Source organism: Podarcis raffonei, chromosome 6 (assembly GCF_027172205.1).
Source record: "Podarcis raffonei isolate rPodRaf1 chromosome 6, rPodRaf1.pri, whole genome shotgun sequence".
Lineage (NCBI taxonomy): Eukaryota > Metazoa > Chordata > Lepidosauria > Squamata > Lacertidae > Podarcis > Podarcis raffonei.
Window position 1 is genome coordinate 66,353,448 of NC_070607.1, and position 21,640 is coordinate 66,375,087.

The 21,640-nt window shown below is 41.4% G+C and overlaps 1 protein-coding gene across 1 annotated transcript in view; it reads right to left on the minus strand.

The window, feature by feature from the left end:
- Window positions 1-4,760: 4,760 nt before the first annotated feature.
- TMEM9 (transmembrane protein 9) overlaps window positions 4,761-21,640 on the minus strand; it is a 46,667-nt gene continuing 29,787 nt past the window's right edge. Inside the window, exon 7 of the transcript XR_008331172.1 lies at window positions 4,761-6,186. The gene's annotated coding sequence lies outside the window, so the exon portion shown is untranslated. The remainder of the gene's footprint in view (window positions 6,187-21,640) is intronic.

A 21,640-nucleotide genomic window follows, 5' to 3' on the forward strand; every position in this document is an offset into this window, starting at 1 on the left:
GATTGCACAGCAAATTGAGAGACGCAATGTTTGTTCAAATTCTTTGAATTGAGGATTATTATGTAGCAACAGAGCATGGGAGTCAGTCCCAGATGTGTCAAAGGTTCAAACTTTACTTAATTAAGCATGAGTGGAATGTGTTGGGGAGAAAAATTGCTGTGGGTTGATCCTTAGTGTTGTAACAAGTGCCAGTTCTTTGTATTCACATTTTGCCTTTCTTTCATGTCAAATTGAATCACCAGATTGGTTTATGATGCTGTCTTATGTACAGGGAAAGCCTGGTGCATATAAAAGCTAAAATGTCTGTAGCAGAGCAATAGTAAAATATACGAATACTTTGGACTTTTATGCTCTTACATTTGTGTTTTTGTTTCAACAGCATATTAACTGCTTCAGTTTCTCATTCCATTCTCACCTCTCATTCCATTCTCACCTCCCTCACCAGTTTGTTGCTTATGCTGCATTGGGAAATCAAATATAGATGCATGCATTTCTGCTGTGGCAAAATAAACTTCTATTTATACTACCATTGTTGCTTAATTCTTCTGAACAACTATGAATGCATTCATGTCACACAAAGAAAAGAGCGTAATGCATTCATGTCTATTCAGAAGTACAGTAAGTCCCATTGAATTCAATGGAGCTCACACCCAAGTAGGTGAATATAGGGTTGCCATCTCAATTTTTAAAAAATAATTTATTAAATTTTACAATTTTATATTCATCACAATGATATTATCTCAAAAAGAAAAAAATATACAATTCCCCAAATCCCCCCCCAACTTCCCTCAATTTCCCCTTCTGGTTCTTTATATATTTACTTTTCCTGCTTATTTAGTTATACCTTAATATTGCATTCTTTAAATATTGTTATATTTTCATACCATAATTTTTTTTCAAATTACCTCTTACACTTTGTTATTTTCCCATTCTTACATCTTAATTTCTATGTTTATTTTGTTGGTTGTAAGTGTTTACTCAAACCCTGCTAGTGAGTCCTTTTCTTTATTTTTGTAAATACAACATGAATGGTTCCCAGTCTTCTTTAAAGTCTCTATTGTCCTTGTCTTTATGTTTTCCAGTTAGCTTTGCCATTTTAGCATATTCCATCAGTTTTTCTTGCCATCCTTCTTTAGTTGGTATCCGGCTGTCTTTCCATTTTGGGGCTAGTAATATCCTAGCCGCTGTTGTAGTATACATAAATAGTTTCTTCTGCTCTTTTGGCAAGTCTTGACCTGTAATGCCTAGCAAAAAGGCTTCTGGTCTTTTAACAAAGGCTATCTTAAACATTCTTTTCATTTCACTGTAAATCACTTCCCCAAAACTTTTGATTATTTTACAATCCCACCACATATGAAAAAATGTGACTTCGCCATTTCAGTTCTTAAAACAGTTACAACATACAAAACTTTCTGATCCACAACTATGCTGCAGGAGTGGGTGGGGAAAGTAAGGTAACTGGAAGGCCTCACCAAAACTGGTTTGCATCAGTTTGCTAGTATGGGATGGTAAATGTTGGCTCTGCAAATAAGAAAAGTGTCTAATGCTCGTGAGATGTGCAATGCCTGGATCTTTTGGTGTGTTTATTCATTTCAATTTTTGCCTACAAAATATTCTGATGGAACCAGCCCCTTCCATTTTGATGGCTCCTTTTCTAGCAGAACTCTTTGAGCATATTTCCAAGCTATCACCACTAGTTTAATAGGCATTCTCTTTTTCCAGAGAAAGATGGGGAGGTTGCTGTTCTCTGGTGGGGATCTCTAAGCCTCCATTTTCACATTGCACTCGCATTGATGGGGAGACTTGCCTGGCACCTTCATTACGTTTATTTAGAGGCCAGGCAAAGACACTCCTCTTCTCTCAGACCTTTAGCTAATTAAACAATCTATGGCCTTTTATGCAGAATTCATCATGCGAAAGGCTGGGCTGGATGAATCCCTAGCCGGAATTAAGATTGCCAGAAGAAATATCAACAACCTCAGATATGCAGATGACACAACATTGATGGCAGAAAGTGAGGAGGAATTAAAGAACCGTTTAATGAGGGTGAAAGAGGAGAGCGCAAAATATGGTTTGAAGCTCAACATCAAAAAAACGAATATCATGGCCACTGGTCCCATCACCTCCTGGCAAATAGAAGGGGAAGAAATGGAGGCAGTGAGAGATTTAACTTTCTTGGGCTCCATGATCACTGAATATGGCCACGAAATTAAAAGACACCTGCTTCCTGGGAGAAAGGCGATGGCAAACCTAGACAACATCTTAAAAAGCAGAGACATCACCTTGCCAACAAAGGTCCGTATAGTAAAAGCCATGGTTTTCCCAGTAGTAATGTATGGAAGTGAGAGCTGGACCATAAAGAAGACTGATCGCCGAAGAATTGATGCTTTTGAATTATGGTGCTGGAGGAGACTCTTGAGAGTCCCATGGACTGCAAGAAGATCAAACGTATCTGTCAGGGCTACCCTAGGTCCCAGCTCACAAAGGACCAACGCTGCTTCGTTGTTAAGTATAAAAGTCTTTATTGAAGTTCAGTTTCACTTCCAGAGCCGCAGCGCGCAGCCCCACGTCTAAAGTGTCAGACCACTGATGCTCCGTCTGAGTCTCCTCCCCCCTGACACCAATTTAAGATCCTAGCCTTGCTCCACCTTCTCCGCTGCTCCTTCCTCCTCTGGGTCCGCCTGCCCGCCGGGGTTCCGCCCTTTCTAGCCTCTTCTCCCGCTGATTCCCCTGAGCCTTCTCCCTCCCTCCGGCGGGCTTTAGGAGCTGGTTCCCCATCCGGGTTTCCCTGCTGTTCCGCGCGCCTGCACATTTGAACTTGGCGCGCGCGCCCAGCCAGCAGCTTTCCTCCTGACCGTTTCACTGCTGCTGCCACTGCTTCCCCCTTCGGGGGGGCTAGCTGCAACTGACCTCCCTTCCGTTCCCCCACTCTCCGATGGAGGCGTGGTCAGCCCTGACTCCCTCTCTGGAGGAGACGCTGGCCCTGACACATGTGACTCCTCCCCCCCACTATGCTCTGGTGGGGAAACTGGTCCCGATCCTCCACTGCTGCTTTGGGGTTCCCCTCTGGCTCCTTGTTTCTGGTGCGTCCCCCCTGGGACCCCCCTTGCCCTGACCATCGGCGCCCCCTTCTGGGAATCTTCTGATTCGCTGGAGAAACTCATGGAATCTCTCGGGCCACTGTCATACTCCCCTACGCTGCCCTCGGATTCTTCCCCTTCACTCTCCCAATCCTCTCTCCCCAGTGCTCCTGCTCCTGATTCCCTGACAGTATCCATTCTGAAGGAAATCAGCCCTGAGTGCTCACTGGAAGGACAGATCGTGAAGCTGAGGCGCCAATACTTTGGCCACCTCATGAGAACAGAAGACTCCCTGGAAAAGACCCTGATGTTGGGAAAGATGGAGGGCACAAGGAGAAGTGGACGACAGAGGACGAGATGGTTGGACAGTGTTCTCGAAGCTACAAACATGAGTCTGACCAAACTGCGGGAGGCAGTGGAAGACAGGAGTGCCTGGCGTGCTCTGGTCCATGGGGTCACGAAGAGTCGGACGCGACTAAACGACTAAACAACAACAAAAGCAATTGTACTAGTAATTCAGTACCTGTTGAAATACAGTTCCTTTTCCTGCTGCAGAGGTGAGAAGCAAAGGTGGGGTGATCAGAAGCAAAAAAATAATAACCCAGCAACAACGAATAAAGAAAATAAAGGCAAATTCAAATAGCATTAACCATAAAAATCTGAAAAAAATCTAAAATAAACAAAAAGTCTTCACTAAGCATCTGGCTCCCTACCAGAGTCATTCTATGAGGTTTTTCCTCCCATTCCCAGACCTTCATTACCAGTAGCACTATATGAAAGACAGGAGTTCTCACCACCTCACCCTACTAAAATTCCCAAGGTTTTCTTGGGAGAAGAAACAACAGCAAATGTTATAAGAAACTGACACAAGTTTGTGGTCTAGCCTTGACCTTTAAGGATCAGGCTAGGCAGACCATTCCATAGTGAACCACTAATGTGATCCAAGCTGCGGTTCATATACCAGTGACATTTGACAGGAGGATAATCATTTGCGGAGGGAAAACACCCACCCACCATGATTTCTTCATTAGAAAGTTGGAACCGGTAATCTCATCTGAAGAATTTATTTGTGGGCTGCATTAAAAGAACTGTTAAATTTTTTAAAAAGCATTTTCTGTGTTTTTACCCTTTAGCTAGGTTTCCCTACTGCCAGATTAAACTCTTCCTCGCTCCAAGTTCTTAATTATAGAGTAAACACATTTCGTTTTATTACTTGACATAATTGAAAAAAGGAAAGGAAAGAAGTCTAGTGAAGAAATACTTTGGAAAGGATACAGCAGACAGTTAGGAACATATCGAGCTAAGAGAGAGCACATGTAGGAAATAAAAAGGCAAGTACAATGTGTTGCCAACTAACCCAAAGTTAAAAGGCCAGGCCTGCTCTTATTCTCTTAACAGTAGCTTGATCCACAGACTTCTTTAGGCGAAGCTTTTCACAGCATGCGATAAACATTATTTTTTTAATGCCTGCACTTTTAACCAAGCTTCTGCTAAATACGCAGCTACAATTGCAGTCAAAAATGCTGGTAATGCTATTTCAAATAATTTGGGAGAAAAAAACACTTTTATTTGCAAGCTGGTAAACCTATTTTGCTTCCTTCCCCCTTAAATATCTTTCTAAATGTGAAATTTGCAAGAAAAAGAACAAAAGAAGAAGAGAAGAGAAGAGAAGAGAAGAGAAGAGAAGAGAAGAGAAGAGACAAGCCTAAATTAGTCCTCAATGCTTGGGTCACATTTACATGTCTTCTTCTAGGTGATTTTGTTTCTATAGGTATACTTATTGCTTTCATTCTTATTTATTTATTAAATATTTATCTACTGCTGTATCGTAGAACTATATCACAGTGCTTTACCACAATATAAGAACATAAAGTCATACAAAAAAGCATAAGAAAGTAAAACAAGTTAAAAGCAAAAGAATTAAAAACAAACAGCAGTAGACCATTGTGAGTAATGTATTCTTAATTTCCTGCATAGGCCTGGCATAATAAAAAAGTTTTCAGAAGTTGGCACAGAAGGTTAAACTTGGATCTGACCCAGGATACAGATATGAGAAAATGGGTGTGAGATTTGAATTCAAAGAATAACTAGGAAACAATGGAACTGGATTTGGGACAACTTCTATTCTAATATAATTTCTGCAGACCTAAAAAAACTACTTTAAATGGTATTTAACACCTTATAAATTGAATTTCATGAATAAGTTAGGATTGGCTAAATGTTGGAGATGTGGATTAAATAAAACAGATTGCATACATATCTTCTGGCATTGTCCTCAAATAGACATATTCTGGATATCCATTCATGATAATATCTCTGCTATGTTAGGATATAAAATACCCTTGGAACCTAAAATATTTCTGCTTGGTTATCTAGAGGATGTTATTTTGGAAAACGATCAAGTGTTATAGCTGCTGCTAAGATTATAATAGCTAAAAACTGGGACAAAAGCATACCTCCTACTATATCTAAATGGACTGAGAAATTTATTCTATAGTAATTATGATTAAACTAATGTATTATAAAATAATACATATAACCCAGCACAACAGGTTTATGGGGGAAATGGGTGGGGGTTTTTTTGGTAATGTTTTGGAACAGATTCAGTGATAATGTCCAACTTTATGCTGCTTTCAACCTGTATTTTTATGCTCTTTATCTTTGGTTTATTTTGCTTATTAATATATATATTTTTTAAAAATTAAGTTGGCACAGAATGCGTCTGCTGAATCTCTGTTGACAGGGTGTTCCACAGGATTGGGCCAATGGCACTAAAGGGTTAGTCACTTGTAAACACACAAATTATTTCGTGTTAAAGCCATCTCTTTATTTGTGGACAGATAGCCTTTAAGTTTAATTTGTTAGATGGATCAAATCCAGCGCAGTCTGTAAACAATTTTTCCATTTTTGTGGTAGACCACAATGATGGCTTGCTGTGACAATGTAACCACATAAGAAAGTAACTCATTTTGACTTTTTCTTTTTTGGGGGTGTGAAGTGTTAGATCAGTGTGTACTGTACTGTACATGTGTATCTGAAACTTGGAATTATGTAATTTGGCAATTGATAATTTGGCACCTTTTCATTGGCTTCTTTCCACCAAGATCTGTAGATGAAGAAAATAATAAGAAACGAAGATTAAGAGAAACTGAGGAACTCAATGAGTAGCAAATTGCCACAATCCCTTGAATTGCCTACATATCTTGAAACATGTATAAAAACACACACACACACAGTTTGACAAACTCCCAATTGGATTGTGTCACAATCCAATCCAATGCGTCTCCTTTAGAGCGGAAAGCGTTGAGCTTCTCTTCAAAGGTTTTGCACAAAACATTCTAATCAGAGACAGACTATGTACTCTTGTTTTTATATATAAAATACACTCATTTAATTGCTAATGGAGGTGGGAGACCATCTTATGGCAAAGTCTACAGAAGGGGAAACGAAAGCAGCGCCATAAAACGCAAATGCCTGAATTTAAAAGAGTAACCAACTGGATTGCATTCAGTTGATTGCAAACATGACTGAAGACTGGACAAGTTTCCAAACCCAAATGCTTTTTAAAAAAAAAGTAACCTCAGTTAAATGGAAAGCCTTCATCAGCCTGTTTTGGAATATTTGCCTGCACTCAACATTAATTTAAAAAGCTTCCAGAGGTCCCAAAGGTTATTCCCTCTAATTATTTTTATCCTGTCTGTGAGAAAGATGGTGAGCACTCTCTGTTGTGATATTTATTTACTACACTCGAAAAACTTTGTTTGCTGTGCAGGATCGCTAAAGTTTGAAGTCACAGAAAATACATTTTTTTTGGGGGGGGGTGATGGGGATTTACCACATTCTGCCCACAGGGATTATAGTCCACATAGGATTTGGCTATCCTTTCCTGGCATTTTCTATTCCCAGGCTTCCATAAGAGCAGGCACTTTGCTTGATTTCAACTTTAAAATGATTGTAGTTAAGCTATGGAACTTGTTCCCACAGGAGGCAGCGATGGCCACCAACTTGGATGGGTTTAAAAGAGGATTGTCTAAATTGGACAAATTCCTGGAGCATAAGGGCTACTAGCCACGACGGCTATGCTCTTTCCTCACAGTTGGAGGCTGTAGGTCAGGCATGGGCAAACTTGGCCCTCCAGATGTTTTGGGACTACAACTCCCATCACCCCTAGCTAACAGGACCAGTGGTCAGGGATGATGGGAATTGTAGTCTCAAAACATCTGGAGGGCCGAGTTTGCCAATGGCTGCTGTAGGTTTCTGAATACCAGTTGCTGGAAACCACAGGAGAGCAGATTCTTGTGCTTGGGTCTTGCTTGCAGATTTCCCACAGGCACCTGACTGACCACTGTGAAAACAAGATGGTGGATTAAATGGGCCCTTGGCCTGATCCAGCAAGCTCTTCTTAGGTTCTTGTTGTGAGTAATAATAATATATTATTTATACCCCACCCATCTGTTTGGGTTTCCCCAGCCACTCTAGGCAGCTCCCAATGGAACATTAGAAACACGATAAAACATCAATTAAAAACTTCCCTAAACAGGGCTGCCTTCAGATGTCTTCTAAATGTCAGATAGTTGTTTATTTCCTTGACATCTGATGGGAGGGCATTCCACAGGGCGGGCGCCACTACCAAGAAGGCCCTCTGCCTGGTTCCCTGTAACCTCACTTCTCACAGTGAGGGAAGGCCCTCGGAGCTGAACCTCAGTGTCTGGGCTGAATGATGGGGGTGGAGACACTCCTGCAGGTATACATGACCAAGGTAGTTTAGGGCTTTAAACCAACAATTTGAATTGTGCTCGGAAATGTTCTGGGAGTCAATGTAGGTCTTTCGGGACTGGTGCTATATGGTCTCAGCGGCCACTCCTAGTCACCAGTCTCGCCGCCACATTCTGGATTAGTTGTAGTTTCTGGGTCACCTTCAAAGGTAACCCCACATAGAGCAGATTGCAGTAGTCCAAGCGAGAGATAACTAGAGCACGCACCACTCTGGCAAGACAGTCTGTAGGACTGTAGGAGCCAGAGAGAGGTTAGTGACAGGAGCCCTTTCCAGAAGTCACCCTGGTGGGAGCTTCTTGGTCACATCACCCCTCATTGCATATTATAGAAGGAAGTTTCTCATATTACCAACAGGCTCAAAGAATATACGAACAACTTGGAGACAATTCAGTTTAAACATGATTCTTGAGAACAGCCTCAGATACAACAATGATTATATTTATGTATGTTTATGTACACTGGCAAAGAAATCTTTATGTCCTTTGCACAGTTCATAGGAAGCATATACGCCACAGACTAAGCAGATAACGGTGAGAAACAACGTGGGTTAAATATACTGCCTGAAACAGGATGCTGAAATCACAGACCCATGTAAACTTTTGAAAAAGATGTCAGAAACTATTTGCAATTTTTCCCCCTCTAAATTTCTGGCTGCACAGCACCATCTAGAGGCAAGGGAGGATTTAGCAATTTTATAACATCTGCAGATACTCAATTTATGGGGAGGGAGGAGAGAGAGCGAGGGAAGGAGAGAGCTCGTTCCCACTTTGCTTGTCCCATGCCTAGAAGGTATGGGTCTGAGTGGTTTTTCATTCATCCCACTGCTTTTCCCAGGAAAAACCACTGTTTACCACTGAATCTGAGCAAACTACAATCTGTTTGTTCCAATGCAGCGCTAAACCTCATGTTTTCCCAGGGGTGCGTGGGGAGACAAGCAGAAGTGTGGATAAGCCCCCCCCCCACACGTTAATATTATTTATGTTATTATCCTATTTATGGGCTCTGGAAATGCACGTTACTGAAATAATAGAACTGAAATAATAGCAAACAGACAGAAGACTCCCATGCAAGTCCATTTTTATTCAGGCTGTTTGCTTTAGTCCCTTAGCCCTTCTGGTTCATATCTATTCATCTATTGATATCCATTCTTACTGTATAAACAAAAGCCTCACTACAAAAGAGGTGTATCAGCAACTTCCTTTCACCTGCACTCTCAGTGTACACCTGTAGTTTGCTTAGCAATAGAAGGGGGCTGAAGTGTAGGAGATGCTCTCAGAATTGTACAAAACGTATTTGCCCTTGACAAGTTTGAATATGTCTTTGACAGGCAGCTCCGGTCCTATTTTCCTGTGAAGATGGATTTATCATGCCTGCATGATAAATCGATAGGCAGAGTGAGGCAGCTGCCCAGGCAGCCTATGTTAAGTGGCAAATAATAAAAGCGAAGTGTTGGAAAACAGACCTATGTGCTTATTGCGTGGCCTGCACTGTGCCTCCAAAGCAAGCTTCCACTGCATGGTGCTATCCCACTGCCAGTTTTGAATCACAGAATTGTGGAGTTGGAAAAGACCCCAAAGGCTGTCTAGTCTAATGCAGGAATCTCAGCTAAAGCATCCATGACAGATAGCCATCCAACCTCTGCTTAAAAACTTCTAAAGAAGGAGAGTCCACAACCTCCTGAGGGAGTCCATTCCAATGTCAAACAGCTCCTTCCATCAGAAAGTTCTTCCTGATTTTTAATCGGAATCTCCTTTCTTGTAACTTGAATTCATTGGTTCAGGTCCTACCCTCTGGAGCAAGAAAAAACAAGCTTGCTCCATCTTCCATGTGACAGCCCTTGAGATACTTGAACATGGGTATCAAATCTCCTTTCAATCTCCTCTTTTCCAGGCTAAACATACCCAATTCCCTCCACTGTTCCTCCTTAGGCTTGGTTTCCAGACCGTTGTTTGTCTTGGTTGCCTTCCTCTGCACATGTTCCAGCTTGTCAACATCTTTCTTAAATTGCGGTGCCCAGAACTTGACACACTACTCCTGGTGTGGTCTGACCAAGGCAGAATAGAGTGGGACTATTACTTTCCTTGATTGGGACACTATACTTCTTTTGATGCAGCCTAGAATAGCATTAGCTTTTTTTGGTGCTACATCACACTGTTGATTCATGTTAAGCTTTTGGTCCACCAAGAGCCCTAGATTCTTTTCCCATGTACTGCTGGCAATACAGGTGTCTCATCTTATATATGTGCAGCTGGTTCTTCCTGCCTAAGTGTAAAACCTTACATTTGTCCCTATTCAAATTCACTTTGTTTAGTTCTGGCCCAGTTCTCCAGTCCGTTAAAGTTCTCTTCAATACTGTTTCTGTCTTCTGTGGCATTGGCTACCCTTCTCAGTTTGGTGTCATTTGCTGCAAACTTGATGAGCATTCCTTCATCCAAATTGTTTATAAAGACATTGAACAATGAGCCCAGGACGGAACCATGCAGCACCTCACTTGTCACACACACACACACACACCCCAGATGATGAAGATCCATTATCCATTATTGGGTTCAGTCAGCCAACCAGCTACAAATCCACCTAACAGATACCTCTTCCAGCCTAGATTTTACCAGCTTCTTGGGCCTACATGCACTGAGAAAGCCAGATAGTGAAGCATGATTTAAATATGATTATGTTAGCTATGATCAAAATGTGGGACACATATTTTAAATAAATAATATTTGGCTGGTATCCATGGAGACCAAAAGCGGCTTCAGGGAGACAATTTTTGGGACTGTGGCTGAGACACAGTTTTAATTGTCTTCCCACCCACCTCCCCAATCTCTCCTGAGATTGCTGAGGTATCCCCTTGGCTGTTATATACACACACAAGCACTTAACATCATGTCTAGTTTAGCTCTTATCTTCTTTCCACAGCAAGTTTCTTGACGTACTGCCCATTCCTGTGCACAATTTCTTAGAAGTTCCGCTGAGTTCAATGGTATATTTTGCAATTACGCCCAGGATTTCAACTCTAGAAGTTTGACACAAATGTTCCAACCTGTGCTGTCAGTTACAAGACAGAAGCACTTGCTTGAGGGGGGCAATATTACCTGTCATATAGGAATTTTTGGAATGTAACGTCTAAATATAGTTTGGGGCTTGTTATTTCAATGGCTGTGTGTTAAACTTCATGGATTTCAAAGAAAGCTTGATTTTGCAAGGAATGTCAGAGTTGTACATCTTCGGCCCAGATATCAGTTTACCCTGACTATTGTTAAAAAGTTAACACATCTGCATGGAGGTATGATATTCTTTTTTATGAGGTTGCATTGAAACCAACTCAAAAAAAAAGCAAAAAGCAGCAAACTCGGGGAATCAGTTTCTTGCATCTGTGTTTTTCACTTGGCAATGGAAGTCCATTCAATTAGGCCCTTCCCCTACCCACCCAAAGTTATATTTGCTTCCTGAGCAGTATTACAGGAGTTGTAAATGCTGCAGGGTATTATAATCTATGCAGAAATGCTTAAGACATTGGCAAGCTCCAATTTGGGGGATCAGGCCCACTGATGCCTGAAGTCCAGAGCCCAGGCCTGGCTACCCATTAGTCAATGTGAATATCAAGCAGGGCCAGCTGGAGCACCTGACATGGCTAGGCAGTTGCCAAAGACCCACCAGGGCTCAGACTGGACCATCTGCCTGTTAACAGACCTTGCAGACTTTGGGTGAATTGGTTTGGAATAGTCACTTACAGCTCCTGAGGTTTAAAGGCTTTATTCATTCAGGAACTATTTACAGTGTGTGTGAAGATATATGAGAGAGAGAGAAGGAGAGAGAGAGAGAGAGAGAGAGAGAGAGAGAGAGAGAGAGAATAACAGACATACTGCCTGGAGAGAACAACAAACAAAATAGCTCATCTTTTAGTGTTGGAGTTAACTTGGACAAAGCAAAGACTACAAGCAAGGGCTGGCTAGATTGCTAGACAAACTGTGTCCTAGTGTCATTTAACTAGAAGTTCGGGTGAAGGACATGTATTTGCTTTTCTCCAACATTGCCCTGTTCCAACACTGCTCCAACATTCCTTGGCTCAGATTATAAAGCAGCAGCAGTGGGAGAGCAGGAGGCCACCATTTTGACTATTCCACAGTGCCTCTGAATGTCACTGTCAATAAATTGTGGGGACATAAAAATGGCAGGTGGCTCACAGGTGCCCACCCAAGATGGCAACACAGCCCAAGGCTGGAGGGGGCTTTGTCAGGGAGGTAGAGCCAATCAATAACACTTTGCCAGGGCTCCCTTAACAAATAGCTCCAGCCTTGGCATCAAAGAAGGGGAGGACTCATGTGGAGTGGGCGGTGTGAATAGCAGACTTCCTGCTATGTCTGCCTGGAGGCTTGGGTGGAAAATATAATTTCCCTTTTCTCTTTTCACAGGCACTACTGATCTCTTGCCTAAGGTATGAGAGCCAATGATGACTTGAGTGCTAAACTTGGATGTGAAAGCCAGCTTCAAATCCTGTGACACCTCCTGCTGGCCTTTGGTACCCCCCCCCCTTCCTGCAACATCAGGAAGAGAAGGACCTTGTTATATATTATCATTGTGAAATGTACACTTTGAGATGTCTCTGCTAAAGCCCTGGTTGTTGTCTCCCATCAACAGCTATCCTGCCTGATCATGACATACTGCAATCGTAACACCCTGCCATCTGGCAGCAATAGGAACCATCTATTAATAGATTTACAAAGTGCAAAAATGCATTTTAAAAGCTCTTTGTTTTAATTTAAAATGGCCTGAGAGAATCCTGTGAAATCATTGCCACAGAGAAAGTTCTGGTTTGCATTCAGCATTTTTGATGACATGGTTCTTATGGTTCTATCTAGACATTTAAATTTTTGTTAGCCTACATCACTTGCATTCTTCTGAAATACAAATGTATGGAGTGGAAGCTGGAGCTATTCAAAGCTGCTCTTTGATTAAAAGGTTCCTGAGAACAGGAAATGGAGGCTTTTTTAAAAAAATGTGATTTAATTGATACATGTTACATGAGTTTGTGTTTTTCTATTATAAACCACCCTGTGATCCTTGGTTGAAGGGTGGCATAGAAATTTAGTAAACAGTAACAATAAATGATTTAAATAAATACTTTTTTATGCATAGGATAAGTTAGAGCTGGAAATTCCAAGGACAACATTTTACTGTAACCATCATCATATTAAGTTAGGTTAAGCAAACCACTATTATTTTTTTCTATAGAGGTGATTTCATTGACCTAAGTACCTTATAGGCCAATTGTAAGACTTATTAAGATAATGTACATGATGCACTTTGAACTCTCAAAATGTGCTATTTAGGTGCTAAGGGTAATTTATTACTACTTTTTCTATTATACTTTGGCAAATGCATCAATGCACATGTTTTGCATATTGCTAATTTTATTATTTTTAATATTAGATTCTAAGTTGGAACCCACTCATTTTTTATTTATCTATTTCTTTTAAAACCAAGAAGAAGAAGAAGAGTTTGCATTTGATATCCCGCCTTTCACTCCCCTTCAGGAGTCTCAAAGCGGCTAACATTCTCCTTTCCCTTCCTCCCCCACAACAAACACTCTGTGAGGTGAGTGGGGCTGAGAGACTTCAAAGAAGTGTGACTGGCCCAAGGTCACCCAGCAGCTGCATGCGGAGGAGCAGAGACGTGAACCCGGTTCCCCAGATTACGAGACTACCGCTCTTAACCACTACACCACACTGGCTCTCGTTTATTTAACAACCAACATTGTTAAATAAAATTAGAAACTGAATTTTCAATGTTTTCATGATGTTTTGACTTAATTGTTGAATCTTCAGAGATATATAGGTTATGTGCATATGTGTTTGTCTGTATGTGCCCCATTGCCTAAATGATATTTTCTTTTAGAGGCATGAGCCCCAATAAATTACCTTTCTACAACTTGGCCAAAGGTATGCTGTTGTTTTGGCATTGTATCAGCAAAGCAAGCAGCTCTAGGTCCAAGGTGTTCACATAACACTGGGTCAAGGATTTTGAAGCGTAAGGTCCTGAAAAGAATATCTTGAGGGACACCCATCTTACAGCCCATTTCTATCAAATTGTTCCTGAAAGAAAGAAAAAAGACCCGACCAATGTGGATGTAGAACAGAACATATATTCCCAAGAACAAGTTAGCACCATAGCAGTTACCTAGCTGGTTGCCTGCTGATAGATAGATACATAACACTAAGTATTACTTTAGCACTGCAGGGACTTGAATGAGTCTGAGTGAAGCAGTGAGGAGTTCAGAAGTATTTAATTTCACTCATATTAAACATTGGCCTAGCAGTTATGTTTGAACCTCAGATCAAACTCTGGTTAGTTTAACAAGCTACTTTTATAGCCAGGGCCGTCTTAAGCATATCCAGCACTGTGGTGCAAAGATCCCTCCAGCGCCGCCCCACCAGCAACTCCAAAACAAGGGAGGTGGAGGTGGAAAATGTCCTCTGCCTCCCTCCCCACCCCGATCCCCGATGCGGTGGCGGCGATCAAGCAGGAAAACATGCTGGTGGACATGCTCTCTGGAGTCGGGGCACCCGGGAAGGCTGTGTGCCGGTTTTTTGCTAGGAAGCAGGAGGAGAACAACGACCGGGAGCAGGGCCGTCTTTAGCAGATGCAAATCTCTGGGGATCACTCTCCCCCTGCAGAGACTTGGGAAGGAAGCTGCATGCCCGCCAGCCATATAGTTGGCAGGGTGCAGCTGGCGGGCATGCAGGGAAAGGGGAGGCTGCTGACAAAACCGTGCAGCATCCCTACTTGAGAGGCTGGCACCCTGGCGCAAAGAACCACTAAGACCAATGGGAAAGACGGCTCCGCTTATAGCCATAGTTTAAAGCTGGCTTGATATGAAACTTACCAGAATGTTTTTTAAAACCAAGATCCCTTGTTCAAATGTAACACTAAACTGGGCTGCAATAAAACTCTGCTGAGGTCCTGCTCCTGGGTGGATGGGAGGAGGAGAACACACCTAGCAGGAAAGAAGTAGGGGGCCACAGAAGCCCAACACTTTGTGCAGGTTCATTCAAGGTCACTCAAATAGTTCTAAGACATGGTTTTAGGGTTACGTGTGAATGTGGCCAATGCAGCATATTACAGTGGTACCTTGGGTTAAGAACTTAATTTGTTCCGGAGGTCTGTTCGTAACCTGAAACTGCTCTTAACCTGAAGCACCACTTTAGTTAATGGGGCCTCCCGCTGCCAGAGCACGATCTCTGTTCTCATCCTGAAGCAAAGTTCTTAACAAGAGGTACTATTTCTGGGTTAGCGGAGTCTGTAACCTGAAGTGTCTGTAACTTGAAGCGTATGTAACCCGAGAAACCACTGTACTGGGGAAAGAACCCAAAGAGTTTTGTTGCAACTTAATGGCTAACATTTAGGATGGCATCAGCTTTTTTGGATTAGAGTCCATTGCAGAGCAACAATACCAAGTTACTGTTCCCTATTACAGTTTCTATCGAAGGATCTGTCCCCTATCAAAACTGAAAAGAGTCAAATTTCAGTGGTAAAATGTTATTTGGTCATGTTTAGACTGCTTTAGGTTACATAGTGCTTTAAAATTAGTTTTCAGTTGCAGGGCACGGTAACTAATTTTGGTTTTTATAGGGAGTGAGTCTTGCGAGTTTTAAATCAATTGTTTGAATCACCCTTGGCTCTGCGATCAGGAACCAAATGAAAACTGTATGCTTTATTACCTAGATAGGAGAAGGAAATGCTTTCTATTATTTATATCATATTACATTATTGTGGAGTGACCTATTAAATGGTAAGTCCATTTGTTTAAACTAAGAACAATGCATGCTGTGCTTATTTCTGACCTTTTCTGGACATGTTGCACTAACACAGAGGTTTTATACATTTAATGTTATTATGTTACAGGTCACTGTGGTTGTGTTGTTTTTGCCTACAGAAACAGTATTTAAATCCCAAAAGTAAAATAAACCCGACTATCCCAAAGGTAATAATGGCACTTTTGTTCATAATTGTCATTTATCATGCTGAGCTGTGTTGCTGATGTCTGGTAATAACTACTAAAAGCAAAAGCAAAACAGTATCAAACTCTTTCAAAGAAACCCAAAACGTCCACAAACAAATATATAAAGAATTCATTAAAATAAGAAAAGAAAGTGGATTCCCCCCCCCCAGTCACTTTCTACTAATTTCCAGGGAGCTAACAATAAACACGGCATTGTGCCTAAACATGAAATTCTCACCTCATAAATTTCCTATGGCAGCTATTGGGAAATAGCACCAAAAGTTTTTATTTCTTTGACTTTCACAGTATTTAATTGCCTTGGGGGCACACAAAATGCCTTTATAAGAGCATTAACCTCCACATAAATTACATCGGCTTTGCTCAAGCATGTTTGGGCTGAACTCTTCAGTGCAGCAAGAGGCATTTCAATGGAGAAAATAAGTGGTTAGTGCAAAGGTATACCAATTACTCAGAAGTAATCCTACTGAGACACAATGGGATTTACTTCTAAGTAGGCATGTATTGCACTGTTAATTGACTCTGTGGCTGCTGCCTGATGGATTAGTCGGTTCGTTAACTTGAAATACATTCACATTATCAGAATCGCTGTACAAGATTCTGCTAACAGACTCCACTTAGTGGAAGCCCACATGACGGCTTCTGTTAGTGCAGTGGGGTGGAGTAGGTTTCCCCTCTCCTCCCCCATGGCCCTGGGAGTGGGTAGGATAACTCCCAGAGAATTATATAGGGGGAAGAGAGGGGTGATTGTTCTCCCAGGCAAGCAAAAATGTTTGCTCAGATGGAGCAATATCCTCATTGCTACATTGAATTCCTTCCATAGCGTTTCCTCATTGTCAACCTATTAATCAGGAGCCAAATTTTAATCTACAAACTATTACTCAAAATTATTATAATTATTGATTGCTTCCCCCCCAAAAAGGTGAACTCAAAGGTGAACCTTTTTGAGTCCTCTGGGGTCTCATCTAACAACCACTTCATTGGCTACTGCATCAGGTCTTTTGATTACCACCCCACTCCCCAGATTTGAGAGAATTTCAGGGAAGCTGCTATAAAGTTTAGCATTTTTGAGGGAGAGGAGGGATAGAGGGAGAGGGGGAGAGGGGGTAGGGAGAATTTGCTTATTTACAAATTGGATAGGAGAGTCTATTGGAAGCAAGCAGACTCCTCAAAACAGGCTGCAAAAGTACTGATCCTGAATAAGTTGCCCAAAGCAACTACTCCTGTAGTTCTACAAGCTGCTTCCTGTTAGCTAGATTCACAGTACTGTCTGTTTCCAAATTCAGAAACTGCCAACTCTTTTATTTTCCACTGCCCTGAAGATCTCTGGTATCAGATCCCACTGTTACAGATCCTGCTGCTTCTCATTTGGAAGAAGATACCCAACTTGACTATTGGCAAGCAACCAGCTAGACAAAAAGTAGTTTCACCTGGCCTATCTGAAACAATTTGCTCTGAACAGCAAGCTGGCTTAATCTACCGGTAAATAACTGAACAAGTACCGAATATACAAATTTAATAACTAATAAATAAAAATACCTATACCACACAATATAGTTGCCATTAATTAAATATGATCCTCATTAAGAGTAAGTCTCTGAAAGTTAGAACGTTCCATTTCATAGCAAAAATGAGCCTTGTCTAATATTCAAACTCAGAATGCATCTATGGGACATTATCTCAGTCTTATAAAAATCTGCTGATTGCTAAAATTTTGAATGAAGTGATTTACTAAAATCTAAAATGTCAGATTAACCTTGGAGTCAGCCAGGTTTTCCCCACCCTGAAATTAACAAGGCCAAGTATTTTGGACATAAGTTTCATGCATACTCCCAAAGTCTATCCAAGCCAAGATATGAGTGTCTGTTTTTGCAATATTTTAAGTGTGCCTTATTATAAATATGTTCTTCGTTGGACTGAATCCATCATGCCTCAAATTAGTTGTACACACAGAACTTTTTGAGAATTTCCATGGTGCCAAAGGACAATGGGTCACATTAAATGAAACTTGCTCCTTCAATATCTCTTAAATATATCCACCCTTTTTCCAAACTTGGCAGGTGTCAAGAATTTGGGATTTGAAATAACCACATTTGTAATTGTTCAGAAGGCAGATTTTTTTTTTAAGGTCCATAATGTTCAGCTACATTATGAGTCAAGCTGTATCTCCTCTCCAAAGTTCTCCTCTAGCTTGAAATGTAAAACAGGATATTGGGGGAAGGAGTTGAGGGGGGGGAGCAACCACAGCTGAATTATAGAGCATAAGCAAAAGGTTCCAAGTTCAACCCCCAGGATCTTCAGGTAAGGCTGGGAAAGAGGCCAGCCTGAAACCTTGAAGTATCACTGCCAGTCAGTGTAAACAACACTGAAGCAGATGGACTATTAGTCTGACCCAGTATATGGCAGCCTTCCGAGTTTCATGACATTCTGCCCATATTGTGCATTTGCCAGAAGTGTTTCAACACTGATAGATTGCCTCCTCTTGCAGCAAAACTCTCAACAGTCTCTGTGTGACAGACCACCTGAACCAAGCATTTTTATTCGGTAAATATCTTCTGTTTGGGTCAATGATTTAAATTTAATTTTGTTTCTTGCAAACTTTCTGTGTGGCTGTTGTCTCTCATCCTTCTTTTGTTTCCAGGTGTCTTTGTTTTTTTGGGGGGGGGTTGATTTTCCCATATATATATATATATATATATATATATATATATATATATATACACATTCAATAGTGTGGCACTTTCCACCTCAGTATACAGCCTCTTATAAACATACACAGTCACACTCAGTTCACCCATTTATTCTTTTCACTCATTCTCTGACCATTTTCATGCCACAGACACTTTGTCCTAGAACTTTTTGGAGAAAGAGAAAACCAAAGGTGGTATATAAAAATAGCAGAACTATATTGGAGTAAAGACCTTCTCTCTCCCTCTTCAAGGTCTCTCTGAGTAAGAAGTGTAGTTTGGCAGGCAAATTCTTGATTCTGTATTGTAGCCTTTTTCCATTGTACGGAGCAGGTGTTTTTCTTACTCTAATCAAGCCTCTTTTCTTTCTCCATTAGAGCAATTTCCTGTTTTGTTTTCTGCAACTCAGCCATCAAGGCTTGTGGTACTTGATGTAACCCTCACAATGCAAAAAATAAAAAAATAAAAACCATTTTATTGCAATTTGTTTAAGATTTGCCTTTCCTAAGCTTCTCAAAATGTTCCTGAAACATCAGGAATGTATCTTCCTACTAAAAAAATCCCAGGTTCTCAAGTGTCTCCTCCTTTTGATTTAAAATATGCCATTGATGGAGGATCTAAACCTTCTGACAAAACATTTAATTCCAATTCCTTCATCGTAATATGGCTAATTCTGTGTAGTTTAGCACTATTTGCAGCAAAACAGATCTACAAAAACAGCAACATTTTAACACAAGGCTAGGAATCAAGTGTATGATGATGATGACCACTAGTTTAGCTTGATTCATAATGATAGAGTGGTCTAGGGCATTGCTGCACCCAACACCCTATTGCTTACACCATCTGAGGTGGAAGACAAGGTGGAGGCCAAACCCTGCTTTGTGTTGCACTAGTCTGGATGACAGCCAATGCCATCAAGTGATGGCAGTGGGGCCAGTTCAGGATCCAGTGAGTCCTGAGCTAGCTCATACCCTCTCCATCCCTGGAATGCCCCATTTTGCAGCTTTTCGCGGGCTACTGCTGCCAAGAATCCAGCTGTGGTTCCATGCCAGAGGAGAGATGCTGATGTTGCTCAACAGGCAGCCTCCAGCTGATCTATTTTGGGATGGTTGGAGGGGAGACCCTAGTAAGGTGAAACAGAGGTTTGGATTGCAGTGACAGACAAATAATGAAGGATTGAGCTAACATTCTCTATTAGCCATGATTGCATCTACTGGAATCCCATGCTCAGAGGCAGACACCATACACCTAAATTGTTTTTTAACACAAATTCATGTAAATAACCAATTGGTTTCTTTTGATTCTGGCTCTCTGTTGATCACAGACCTTAGGCATATTGCCCATCACCAATCCATCTGAGGCAGCAAATTGCTTAGAACATTCTTGGGGATTTAAAGCCAGTTAAATCCCTGTACTCAGGACTAAGCTTAAAACATACAATTGACCTCAGATCAGCTTAACTATCTTAAATCCAATTGTTTCACGTTGAAGTTGCAAGGCGTGCCACTGTTCAACCCTAAAGTGAGAATCAAGACGTATTTGTAAATGAAAGTTCAAATCTGAACTCATTTCTAAATCAAACTGATTCCAACCTTGAGTTTGAAAAATCCAGAGTAAACTGCTCCTCAGCTATTTAAATTAAAAGTGAAATGTTTTTCATCTTGTAACTTAAGTTGCTGCCTGGATCTGAAGCAATACCTCTGCAAATGGGGACCAGATGCTCTCCAGTGGTGGGTCAATTTCTATGAGAGGGATCCAGGAGCTTAACTGGTACATGGCTTGGGACAATTTGGCACAAGGAGCAGATGGGGAATGATATGGCCGTTTCCCGCAAGAGATGCCCACTAAATGAGGCTTTGGTAGAAAAATAATTCCTTTCAAGCCCAAAGGTTTACAGTTTACACCAACATTCCATTCTGTAGCCGTTTCCCAGAAATGGGTTTAAATGCTCTTTTTCATTTGAGCTCTTATTCCCCTGTTTGGAATTCCATTTGGAAAGTACACACATGCCGCTGGTAGTAGCTCTCATGACAACATTCTTATCAATTCATCTTATGTAGCTCATCATTCTTCAAATACTTTGTCTCTTAACTTAATAAAGACAGGAAGCAAATCGTTCCAACTCTCTACTTGGAGTCACGCATTTTGGTATTTGTTTATGCACCCACGGAGATAAAAAATATAGCATGGTTTTGGTTTTTTAAAATAAAAATGAAGAAGAATATGTCCTTAAACTTCCCAAGTATCCTGATTGTCCCTTGTCAGTGTCTTTTTTTTAGAAAAAACTATGATCCAGAGCAGACACCAGGCATCAACATTGGGGGGCATTTGCTGAGGTAGCCAACACTGGGCCCTCCATATTTTTTGAACTACAGATCTCATCATCCTTGACCATTGGCCATCCTGATGGGAGTCGGTGTTGCCCAACAATATCCAGAGAGCATTCCAATCTGCTGGCCTTGCACTTTCTCCTTCCTGCTGTTGCTGCCTGCTGTTCACCTGCTTCTGTAAGTGAGTGAGCAGTGAAAAGAACGAAGATGTGCACTTGTCTCCACACACCTCACCCAATCCTTCTGGGAAGTGGTGTGGAGCTGGCTTAGAAAGAGAAAGAATCAAATGGGCACTGATAACACAAGCAAGGAGGGTAAGATAGACACACTCAGGAGCGGGGGGGGGTGGGAGCACATTGAGAGCATCTTGTCTGAGCATCCCCCATGGAACTGGCAGTACTGTAGCTATTGTTGTTTAGTCGTTCAGTCATGTCCGACTCTTTGTGACCCCATAGACCAGAGCACGCCTGGCACTCCTGTCTTCCACTGACTCCTGCAGTTTGGTCAAACTCATGTTAGTAGCTTCGAGAACGCTGTCCAACCATCTCATCCTCTGCCATCCCCTTCTCCTTGTACGGTAGCTATTTTGTACCATTATTATTATTATTATTTAAAATGTATCGTCCCAACTCTAAGCTGCCAAGGCTAAATAGAACTGAATTCTGTCCTGTGTGCCTTCTCTTGCCAATGATTCCCCCTACCCTTAACTCCTGAATGCTCCAAATTCTTGCTTGTGGAAAATTATTTATT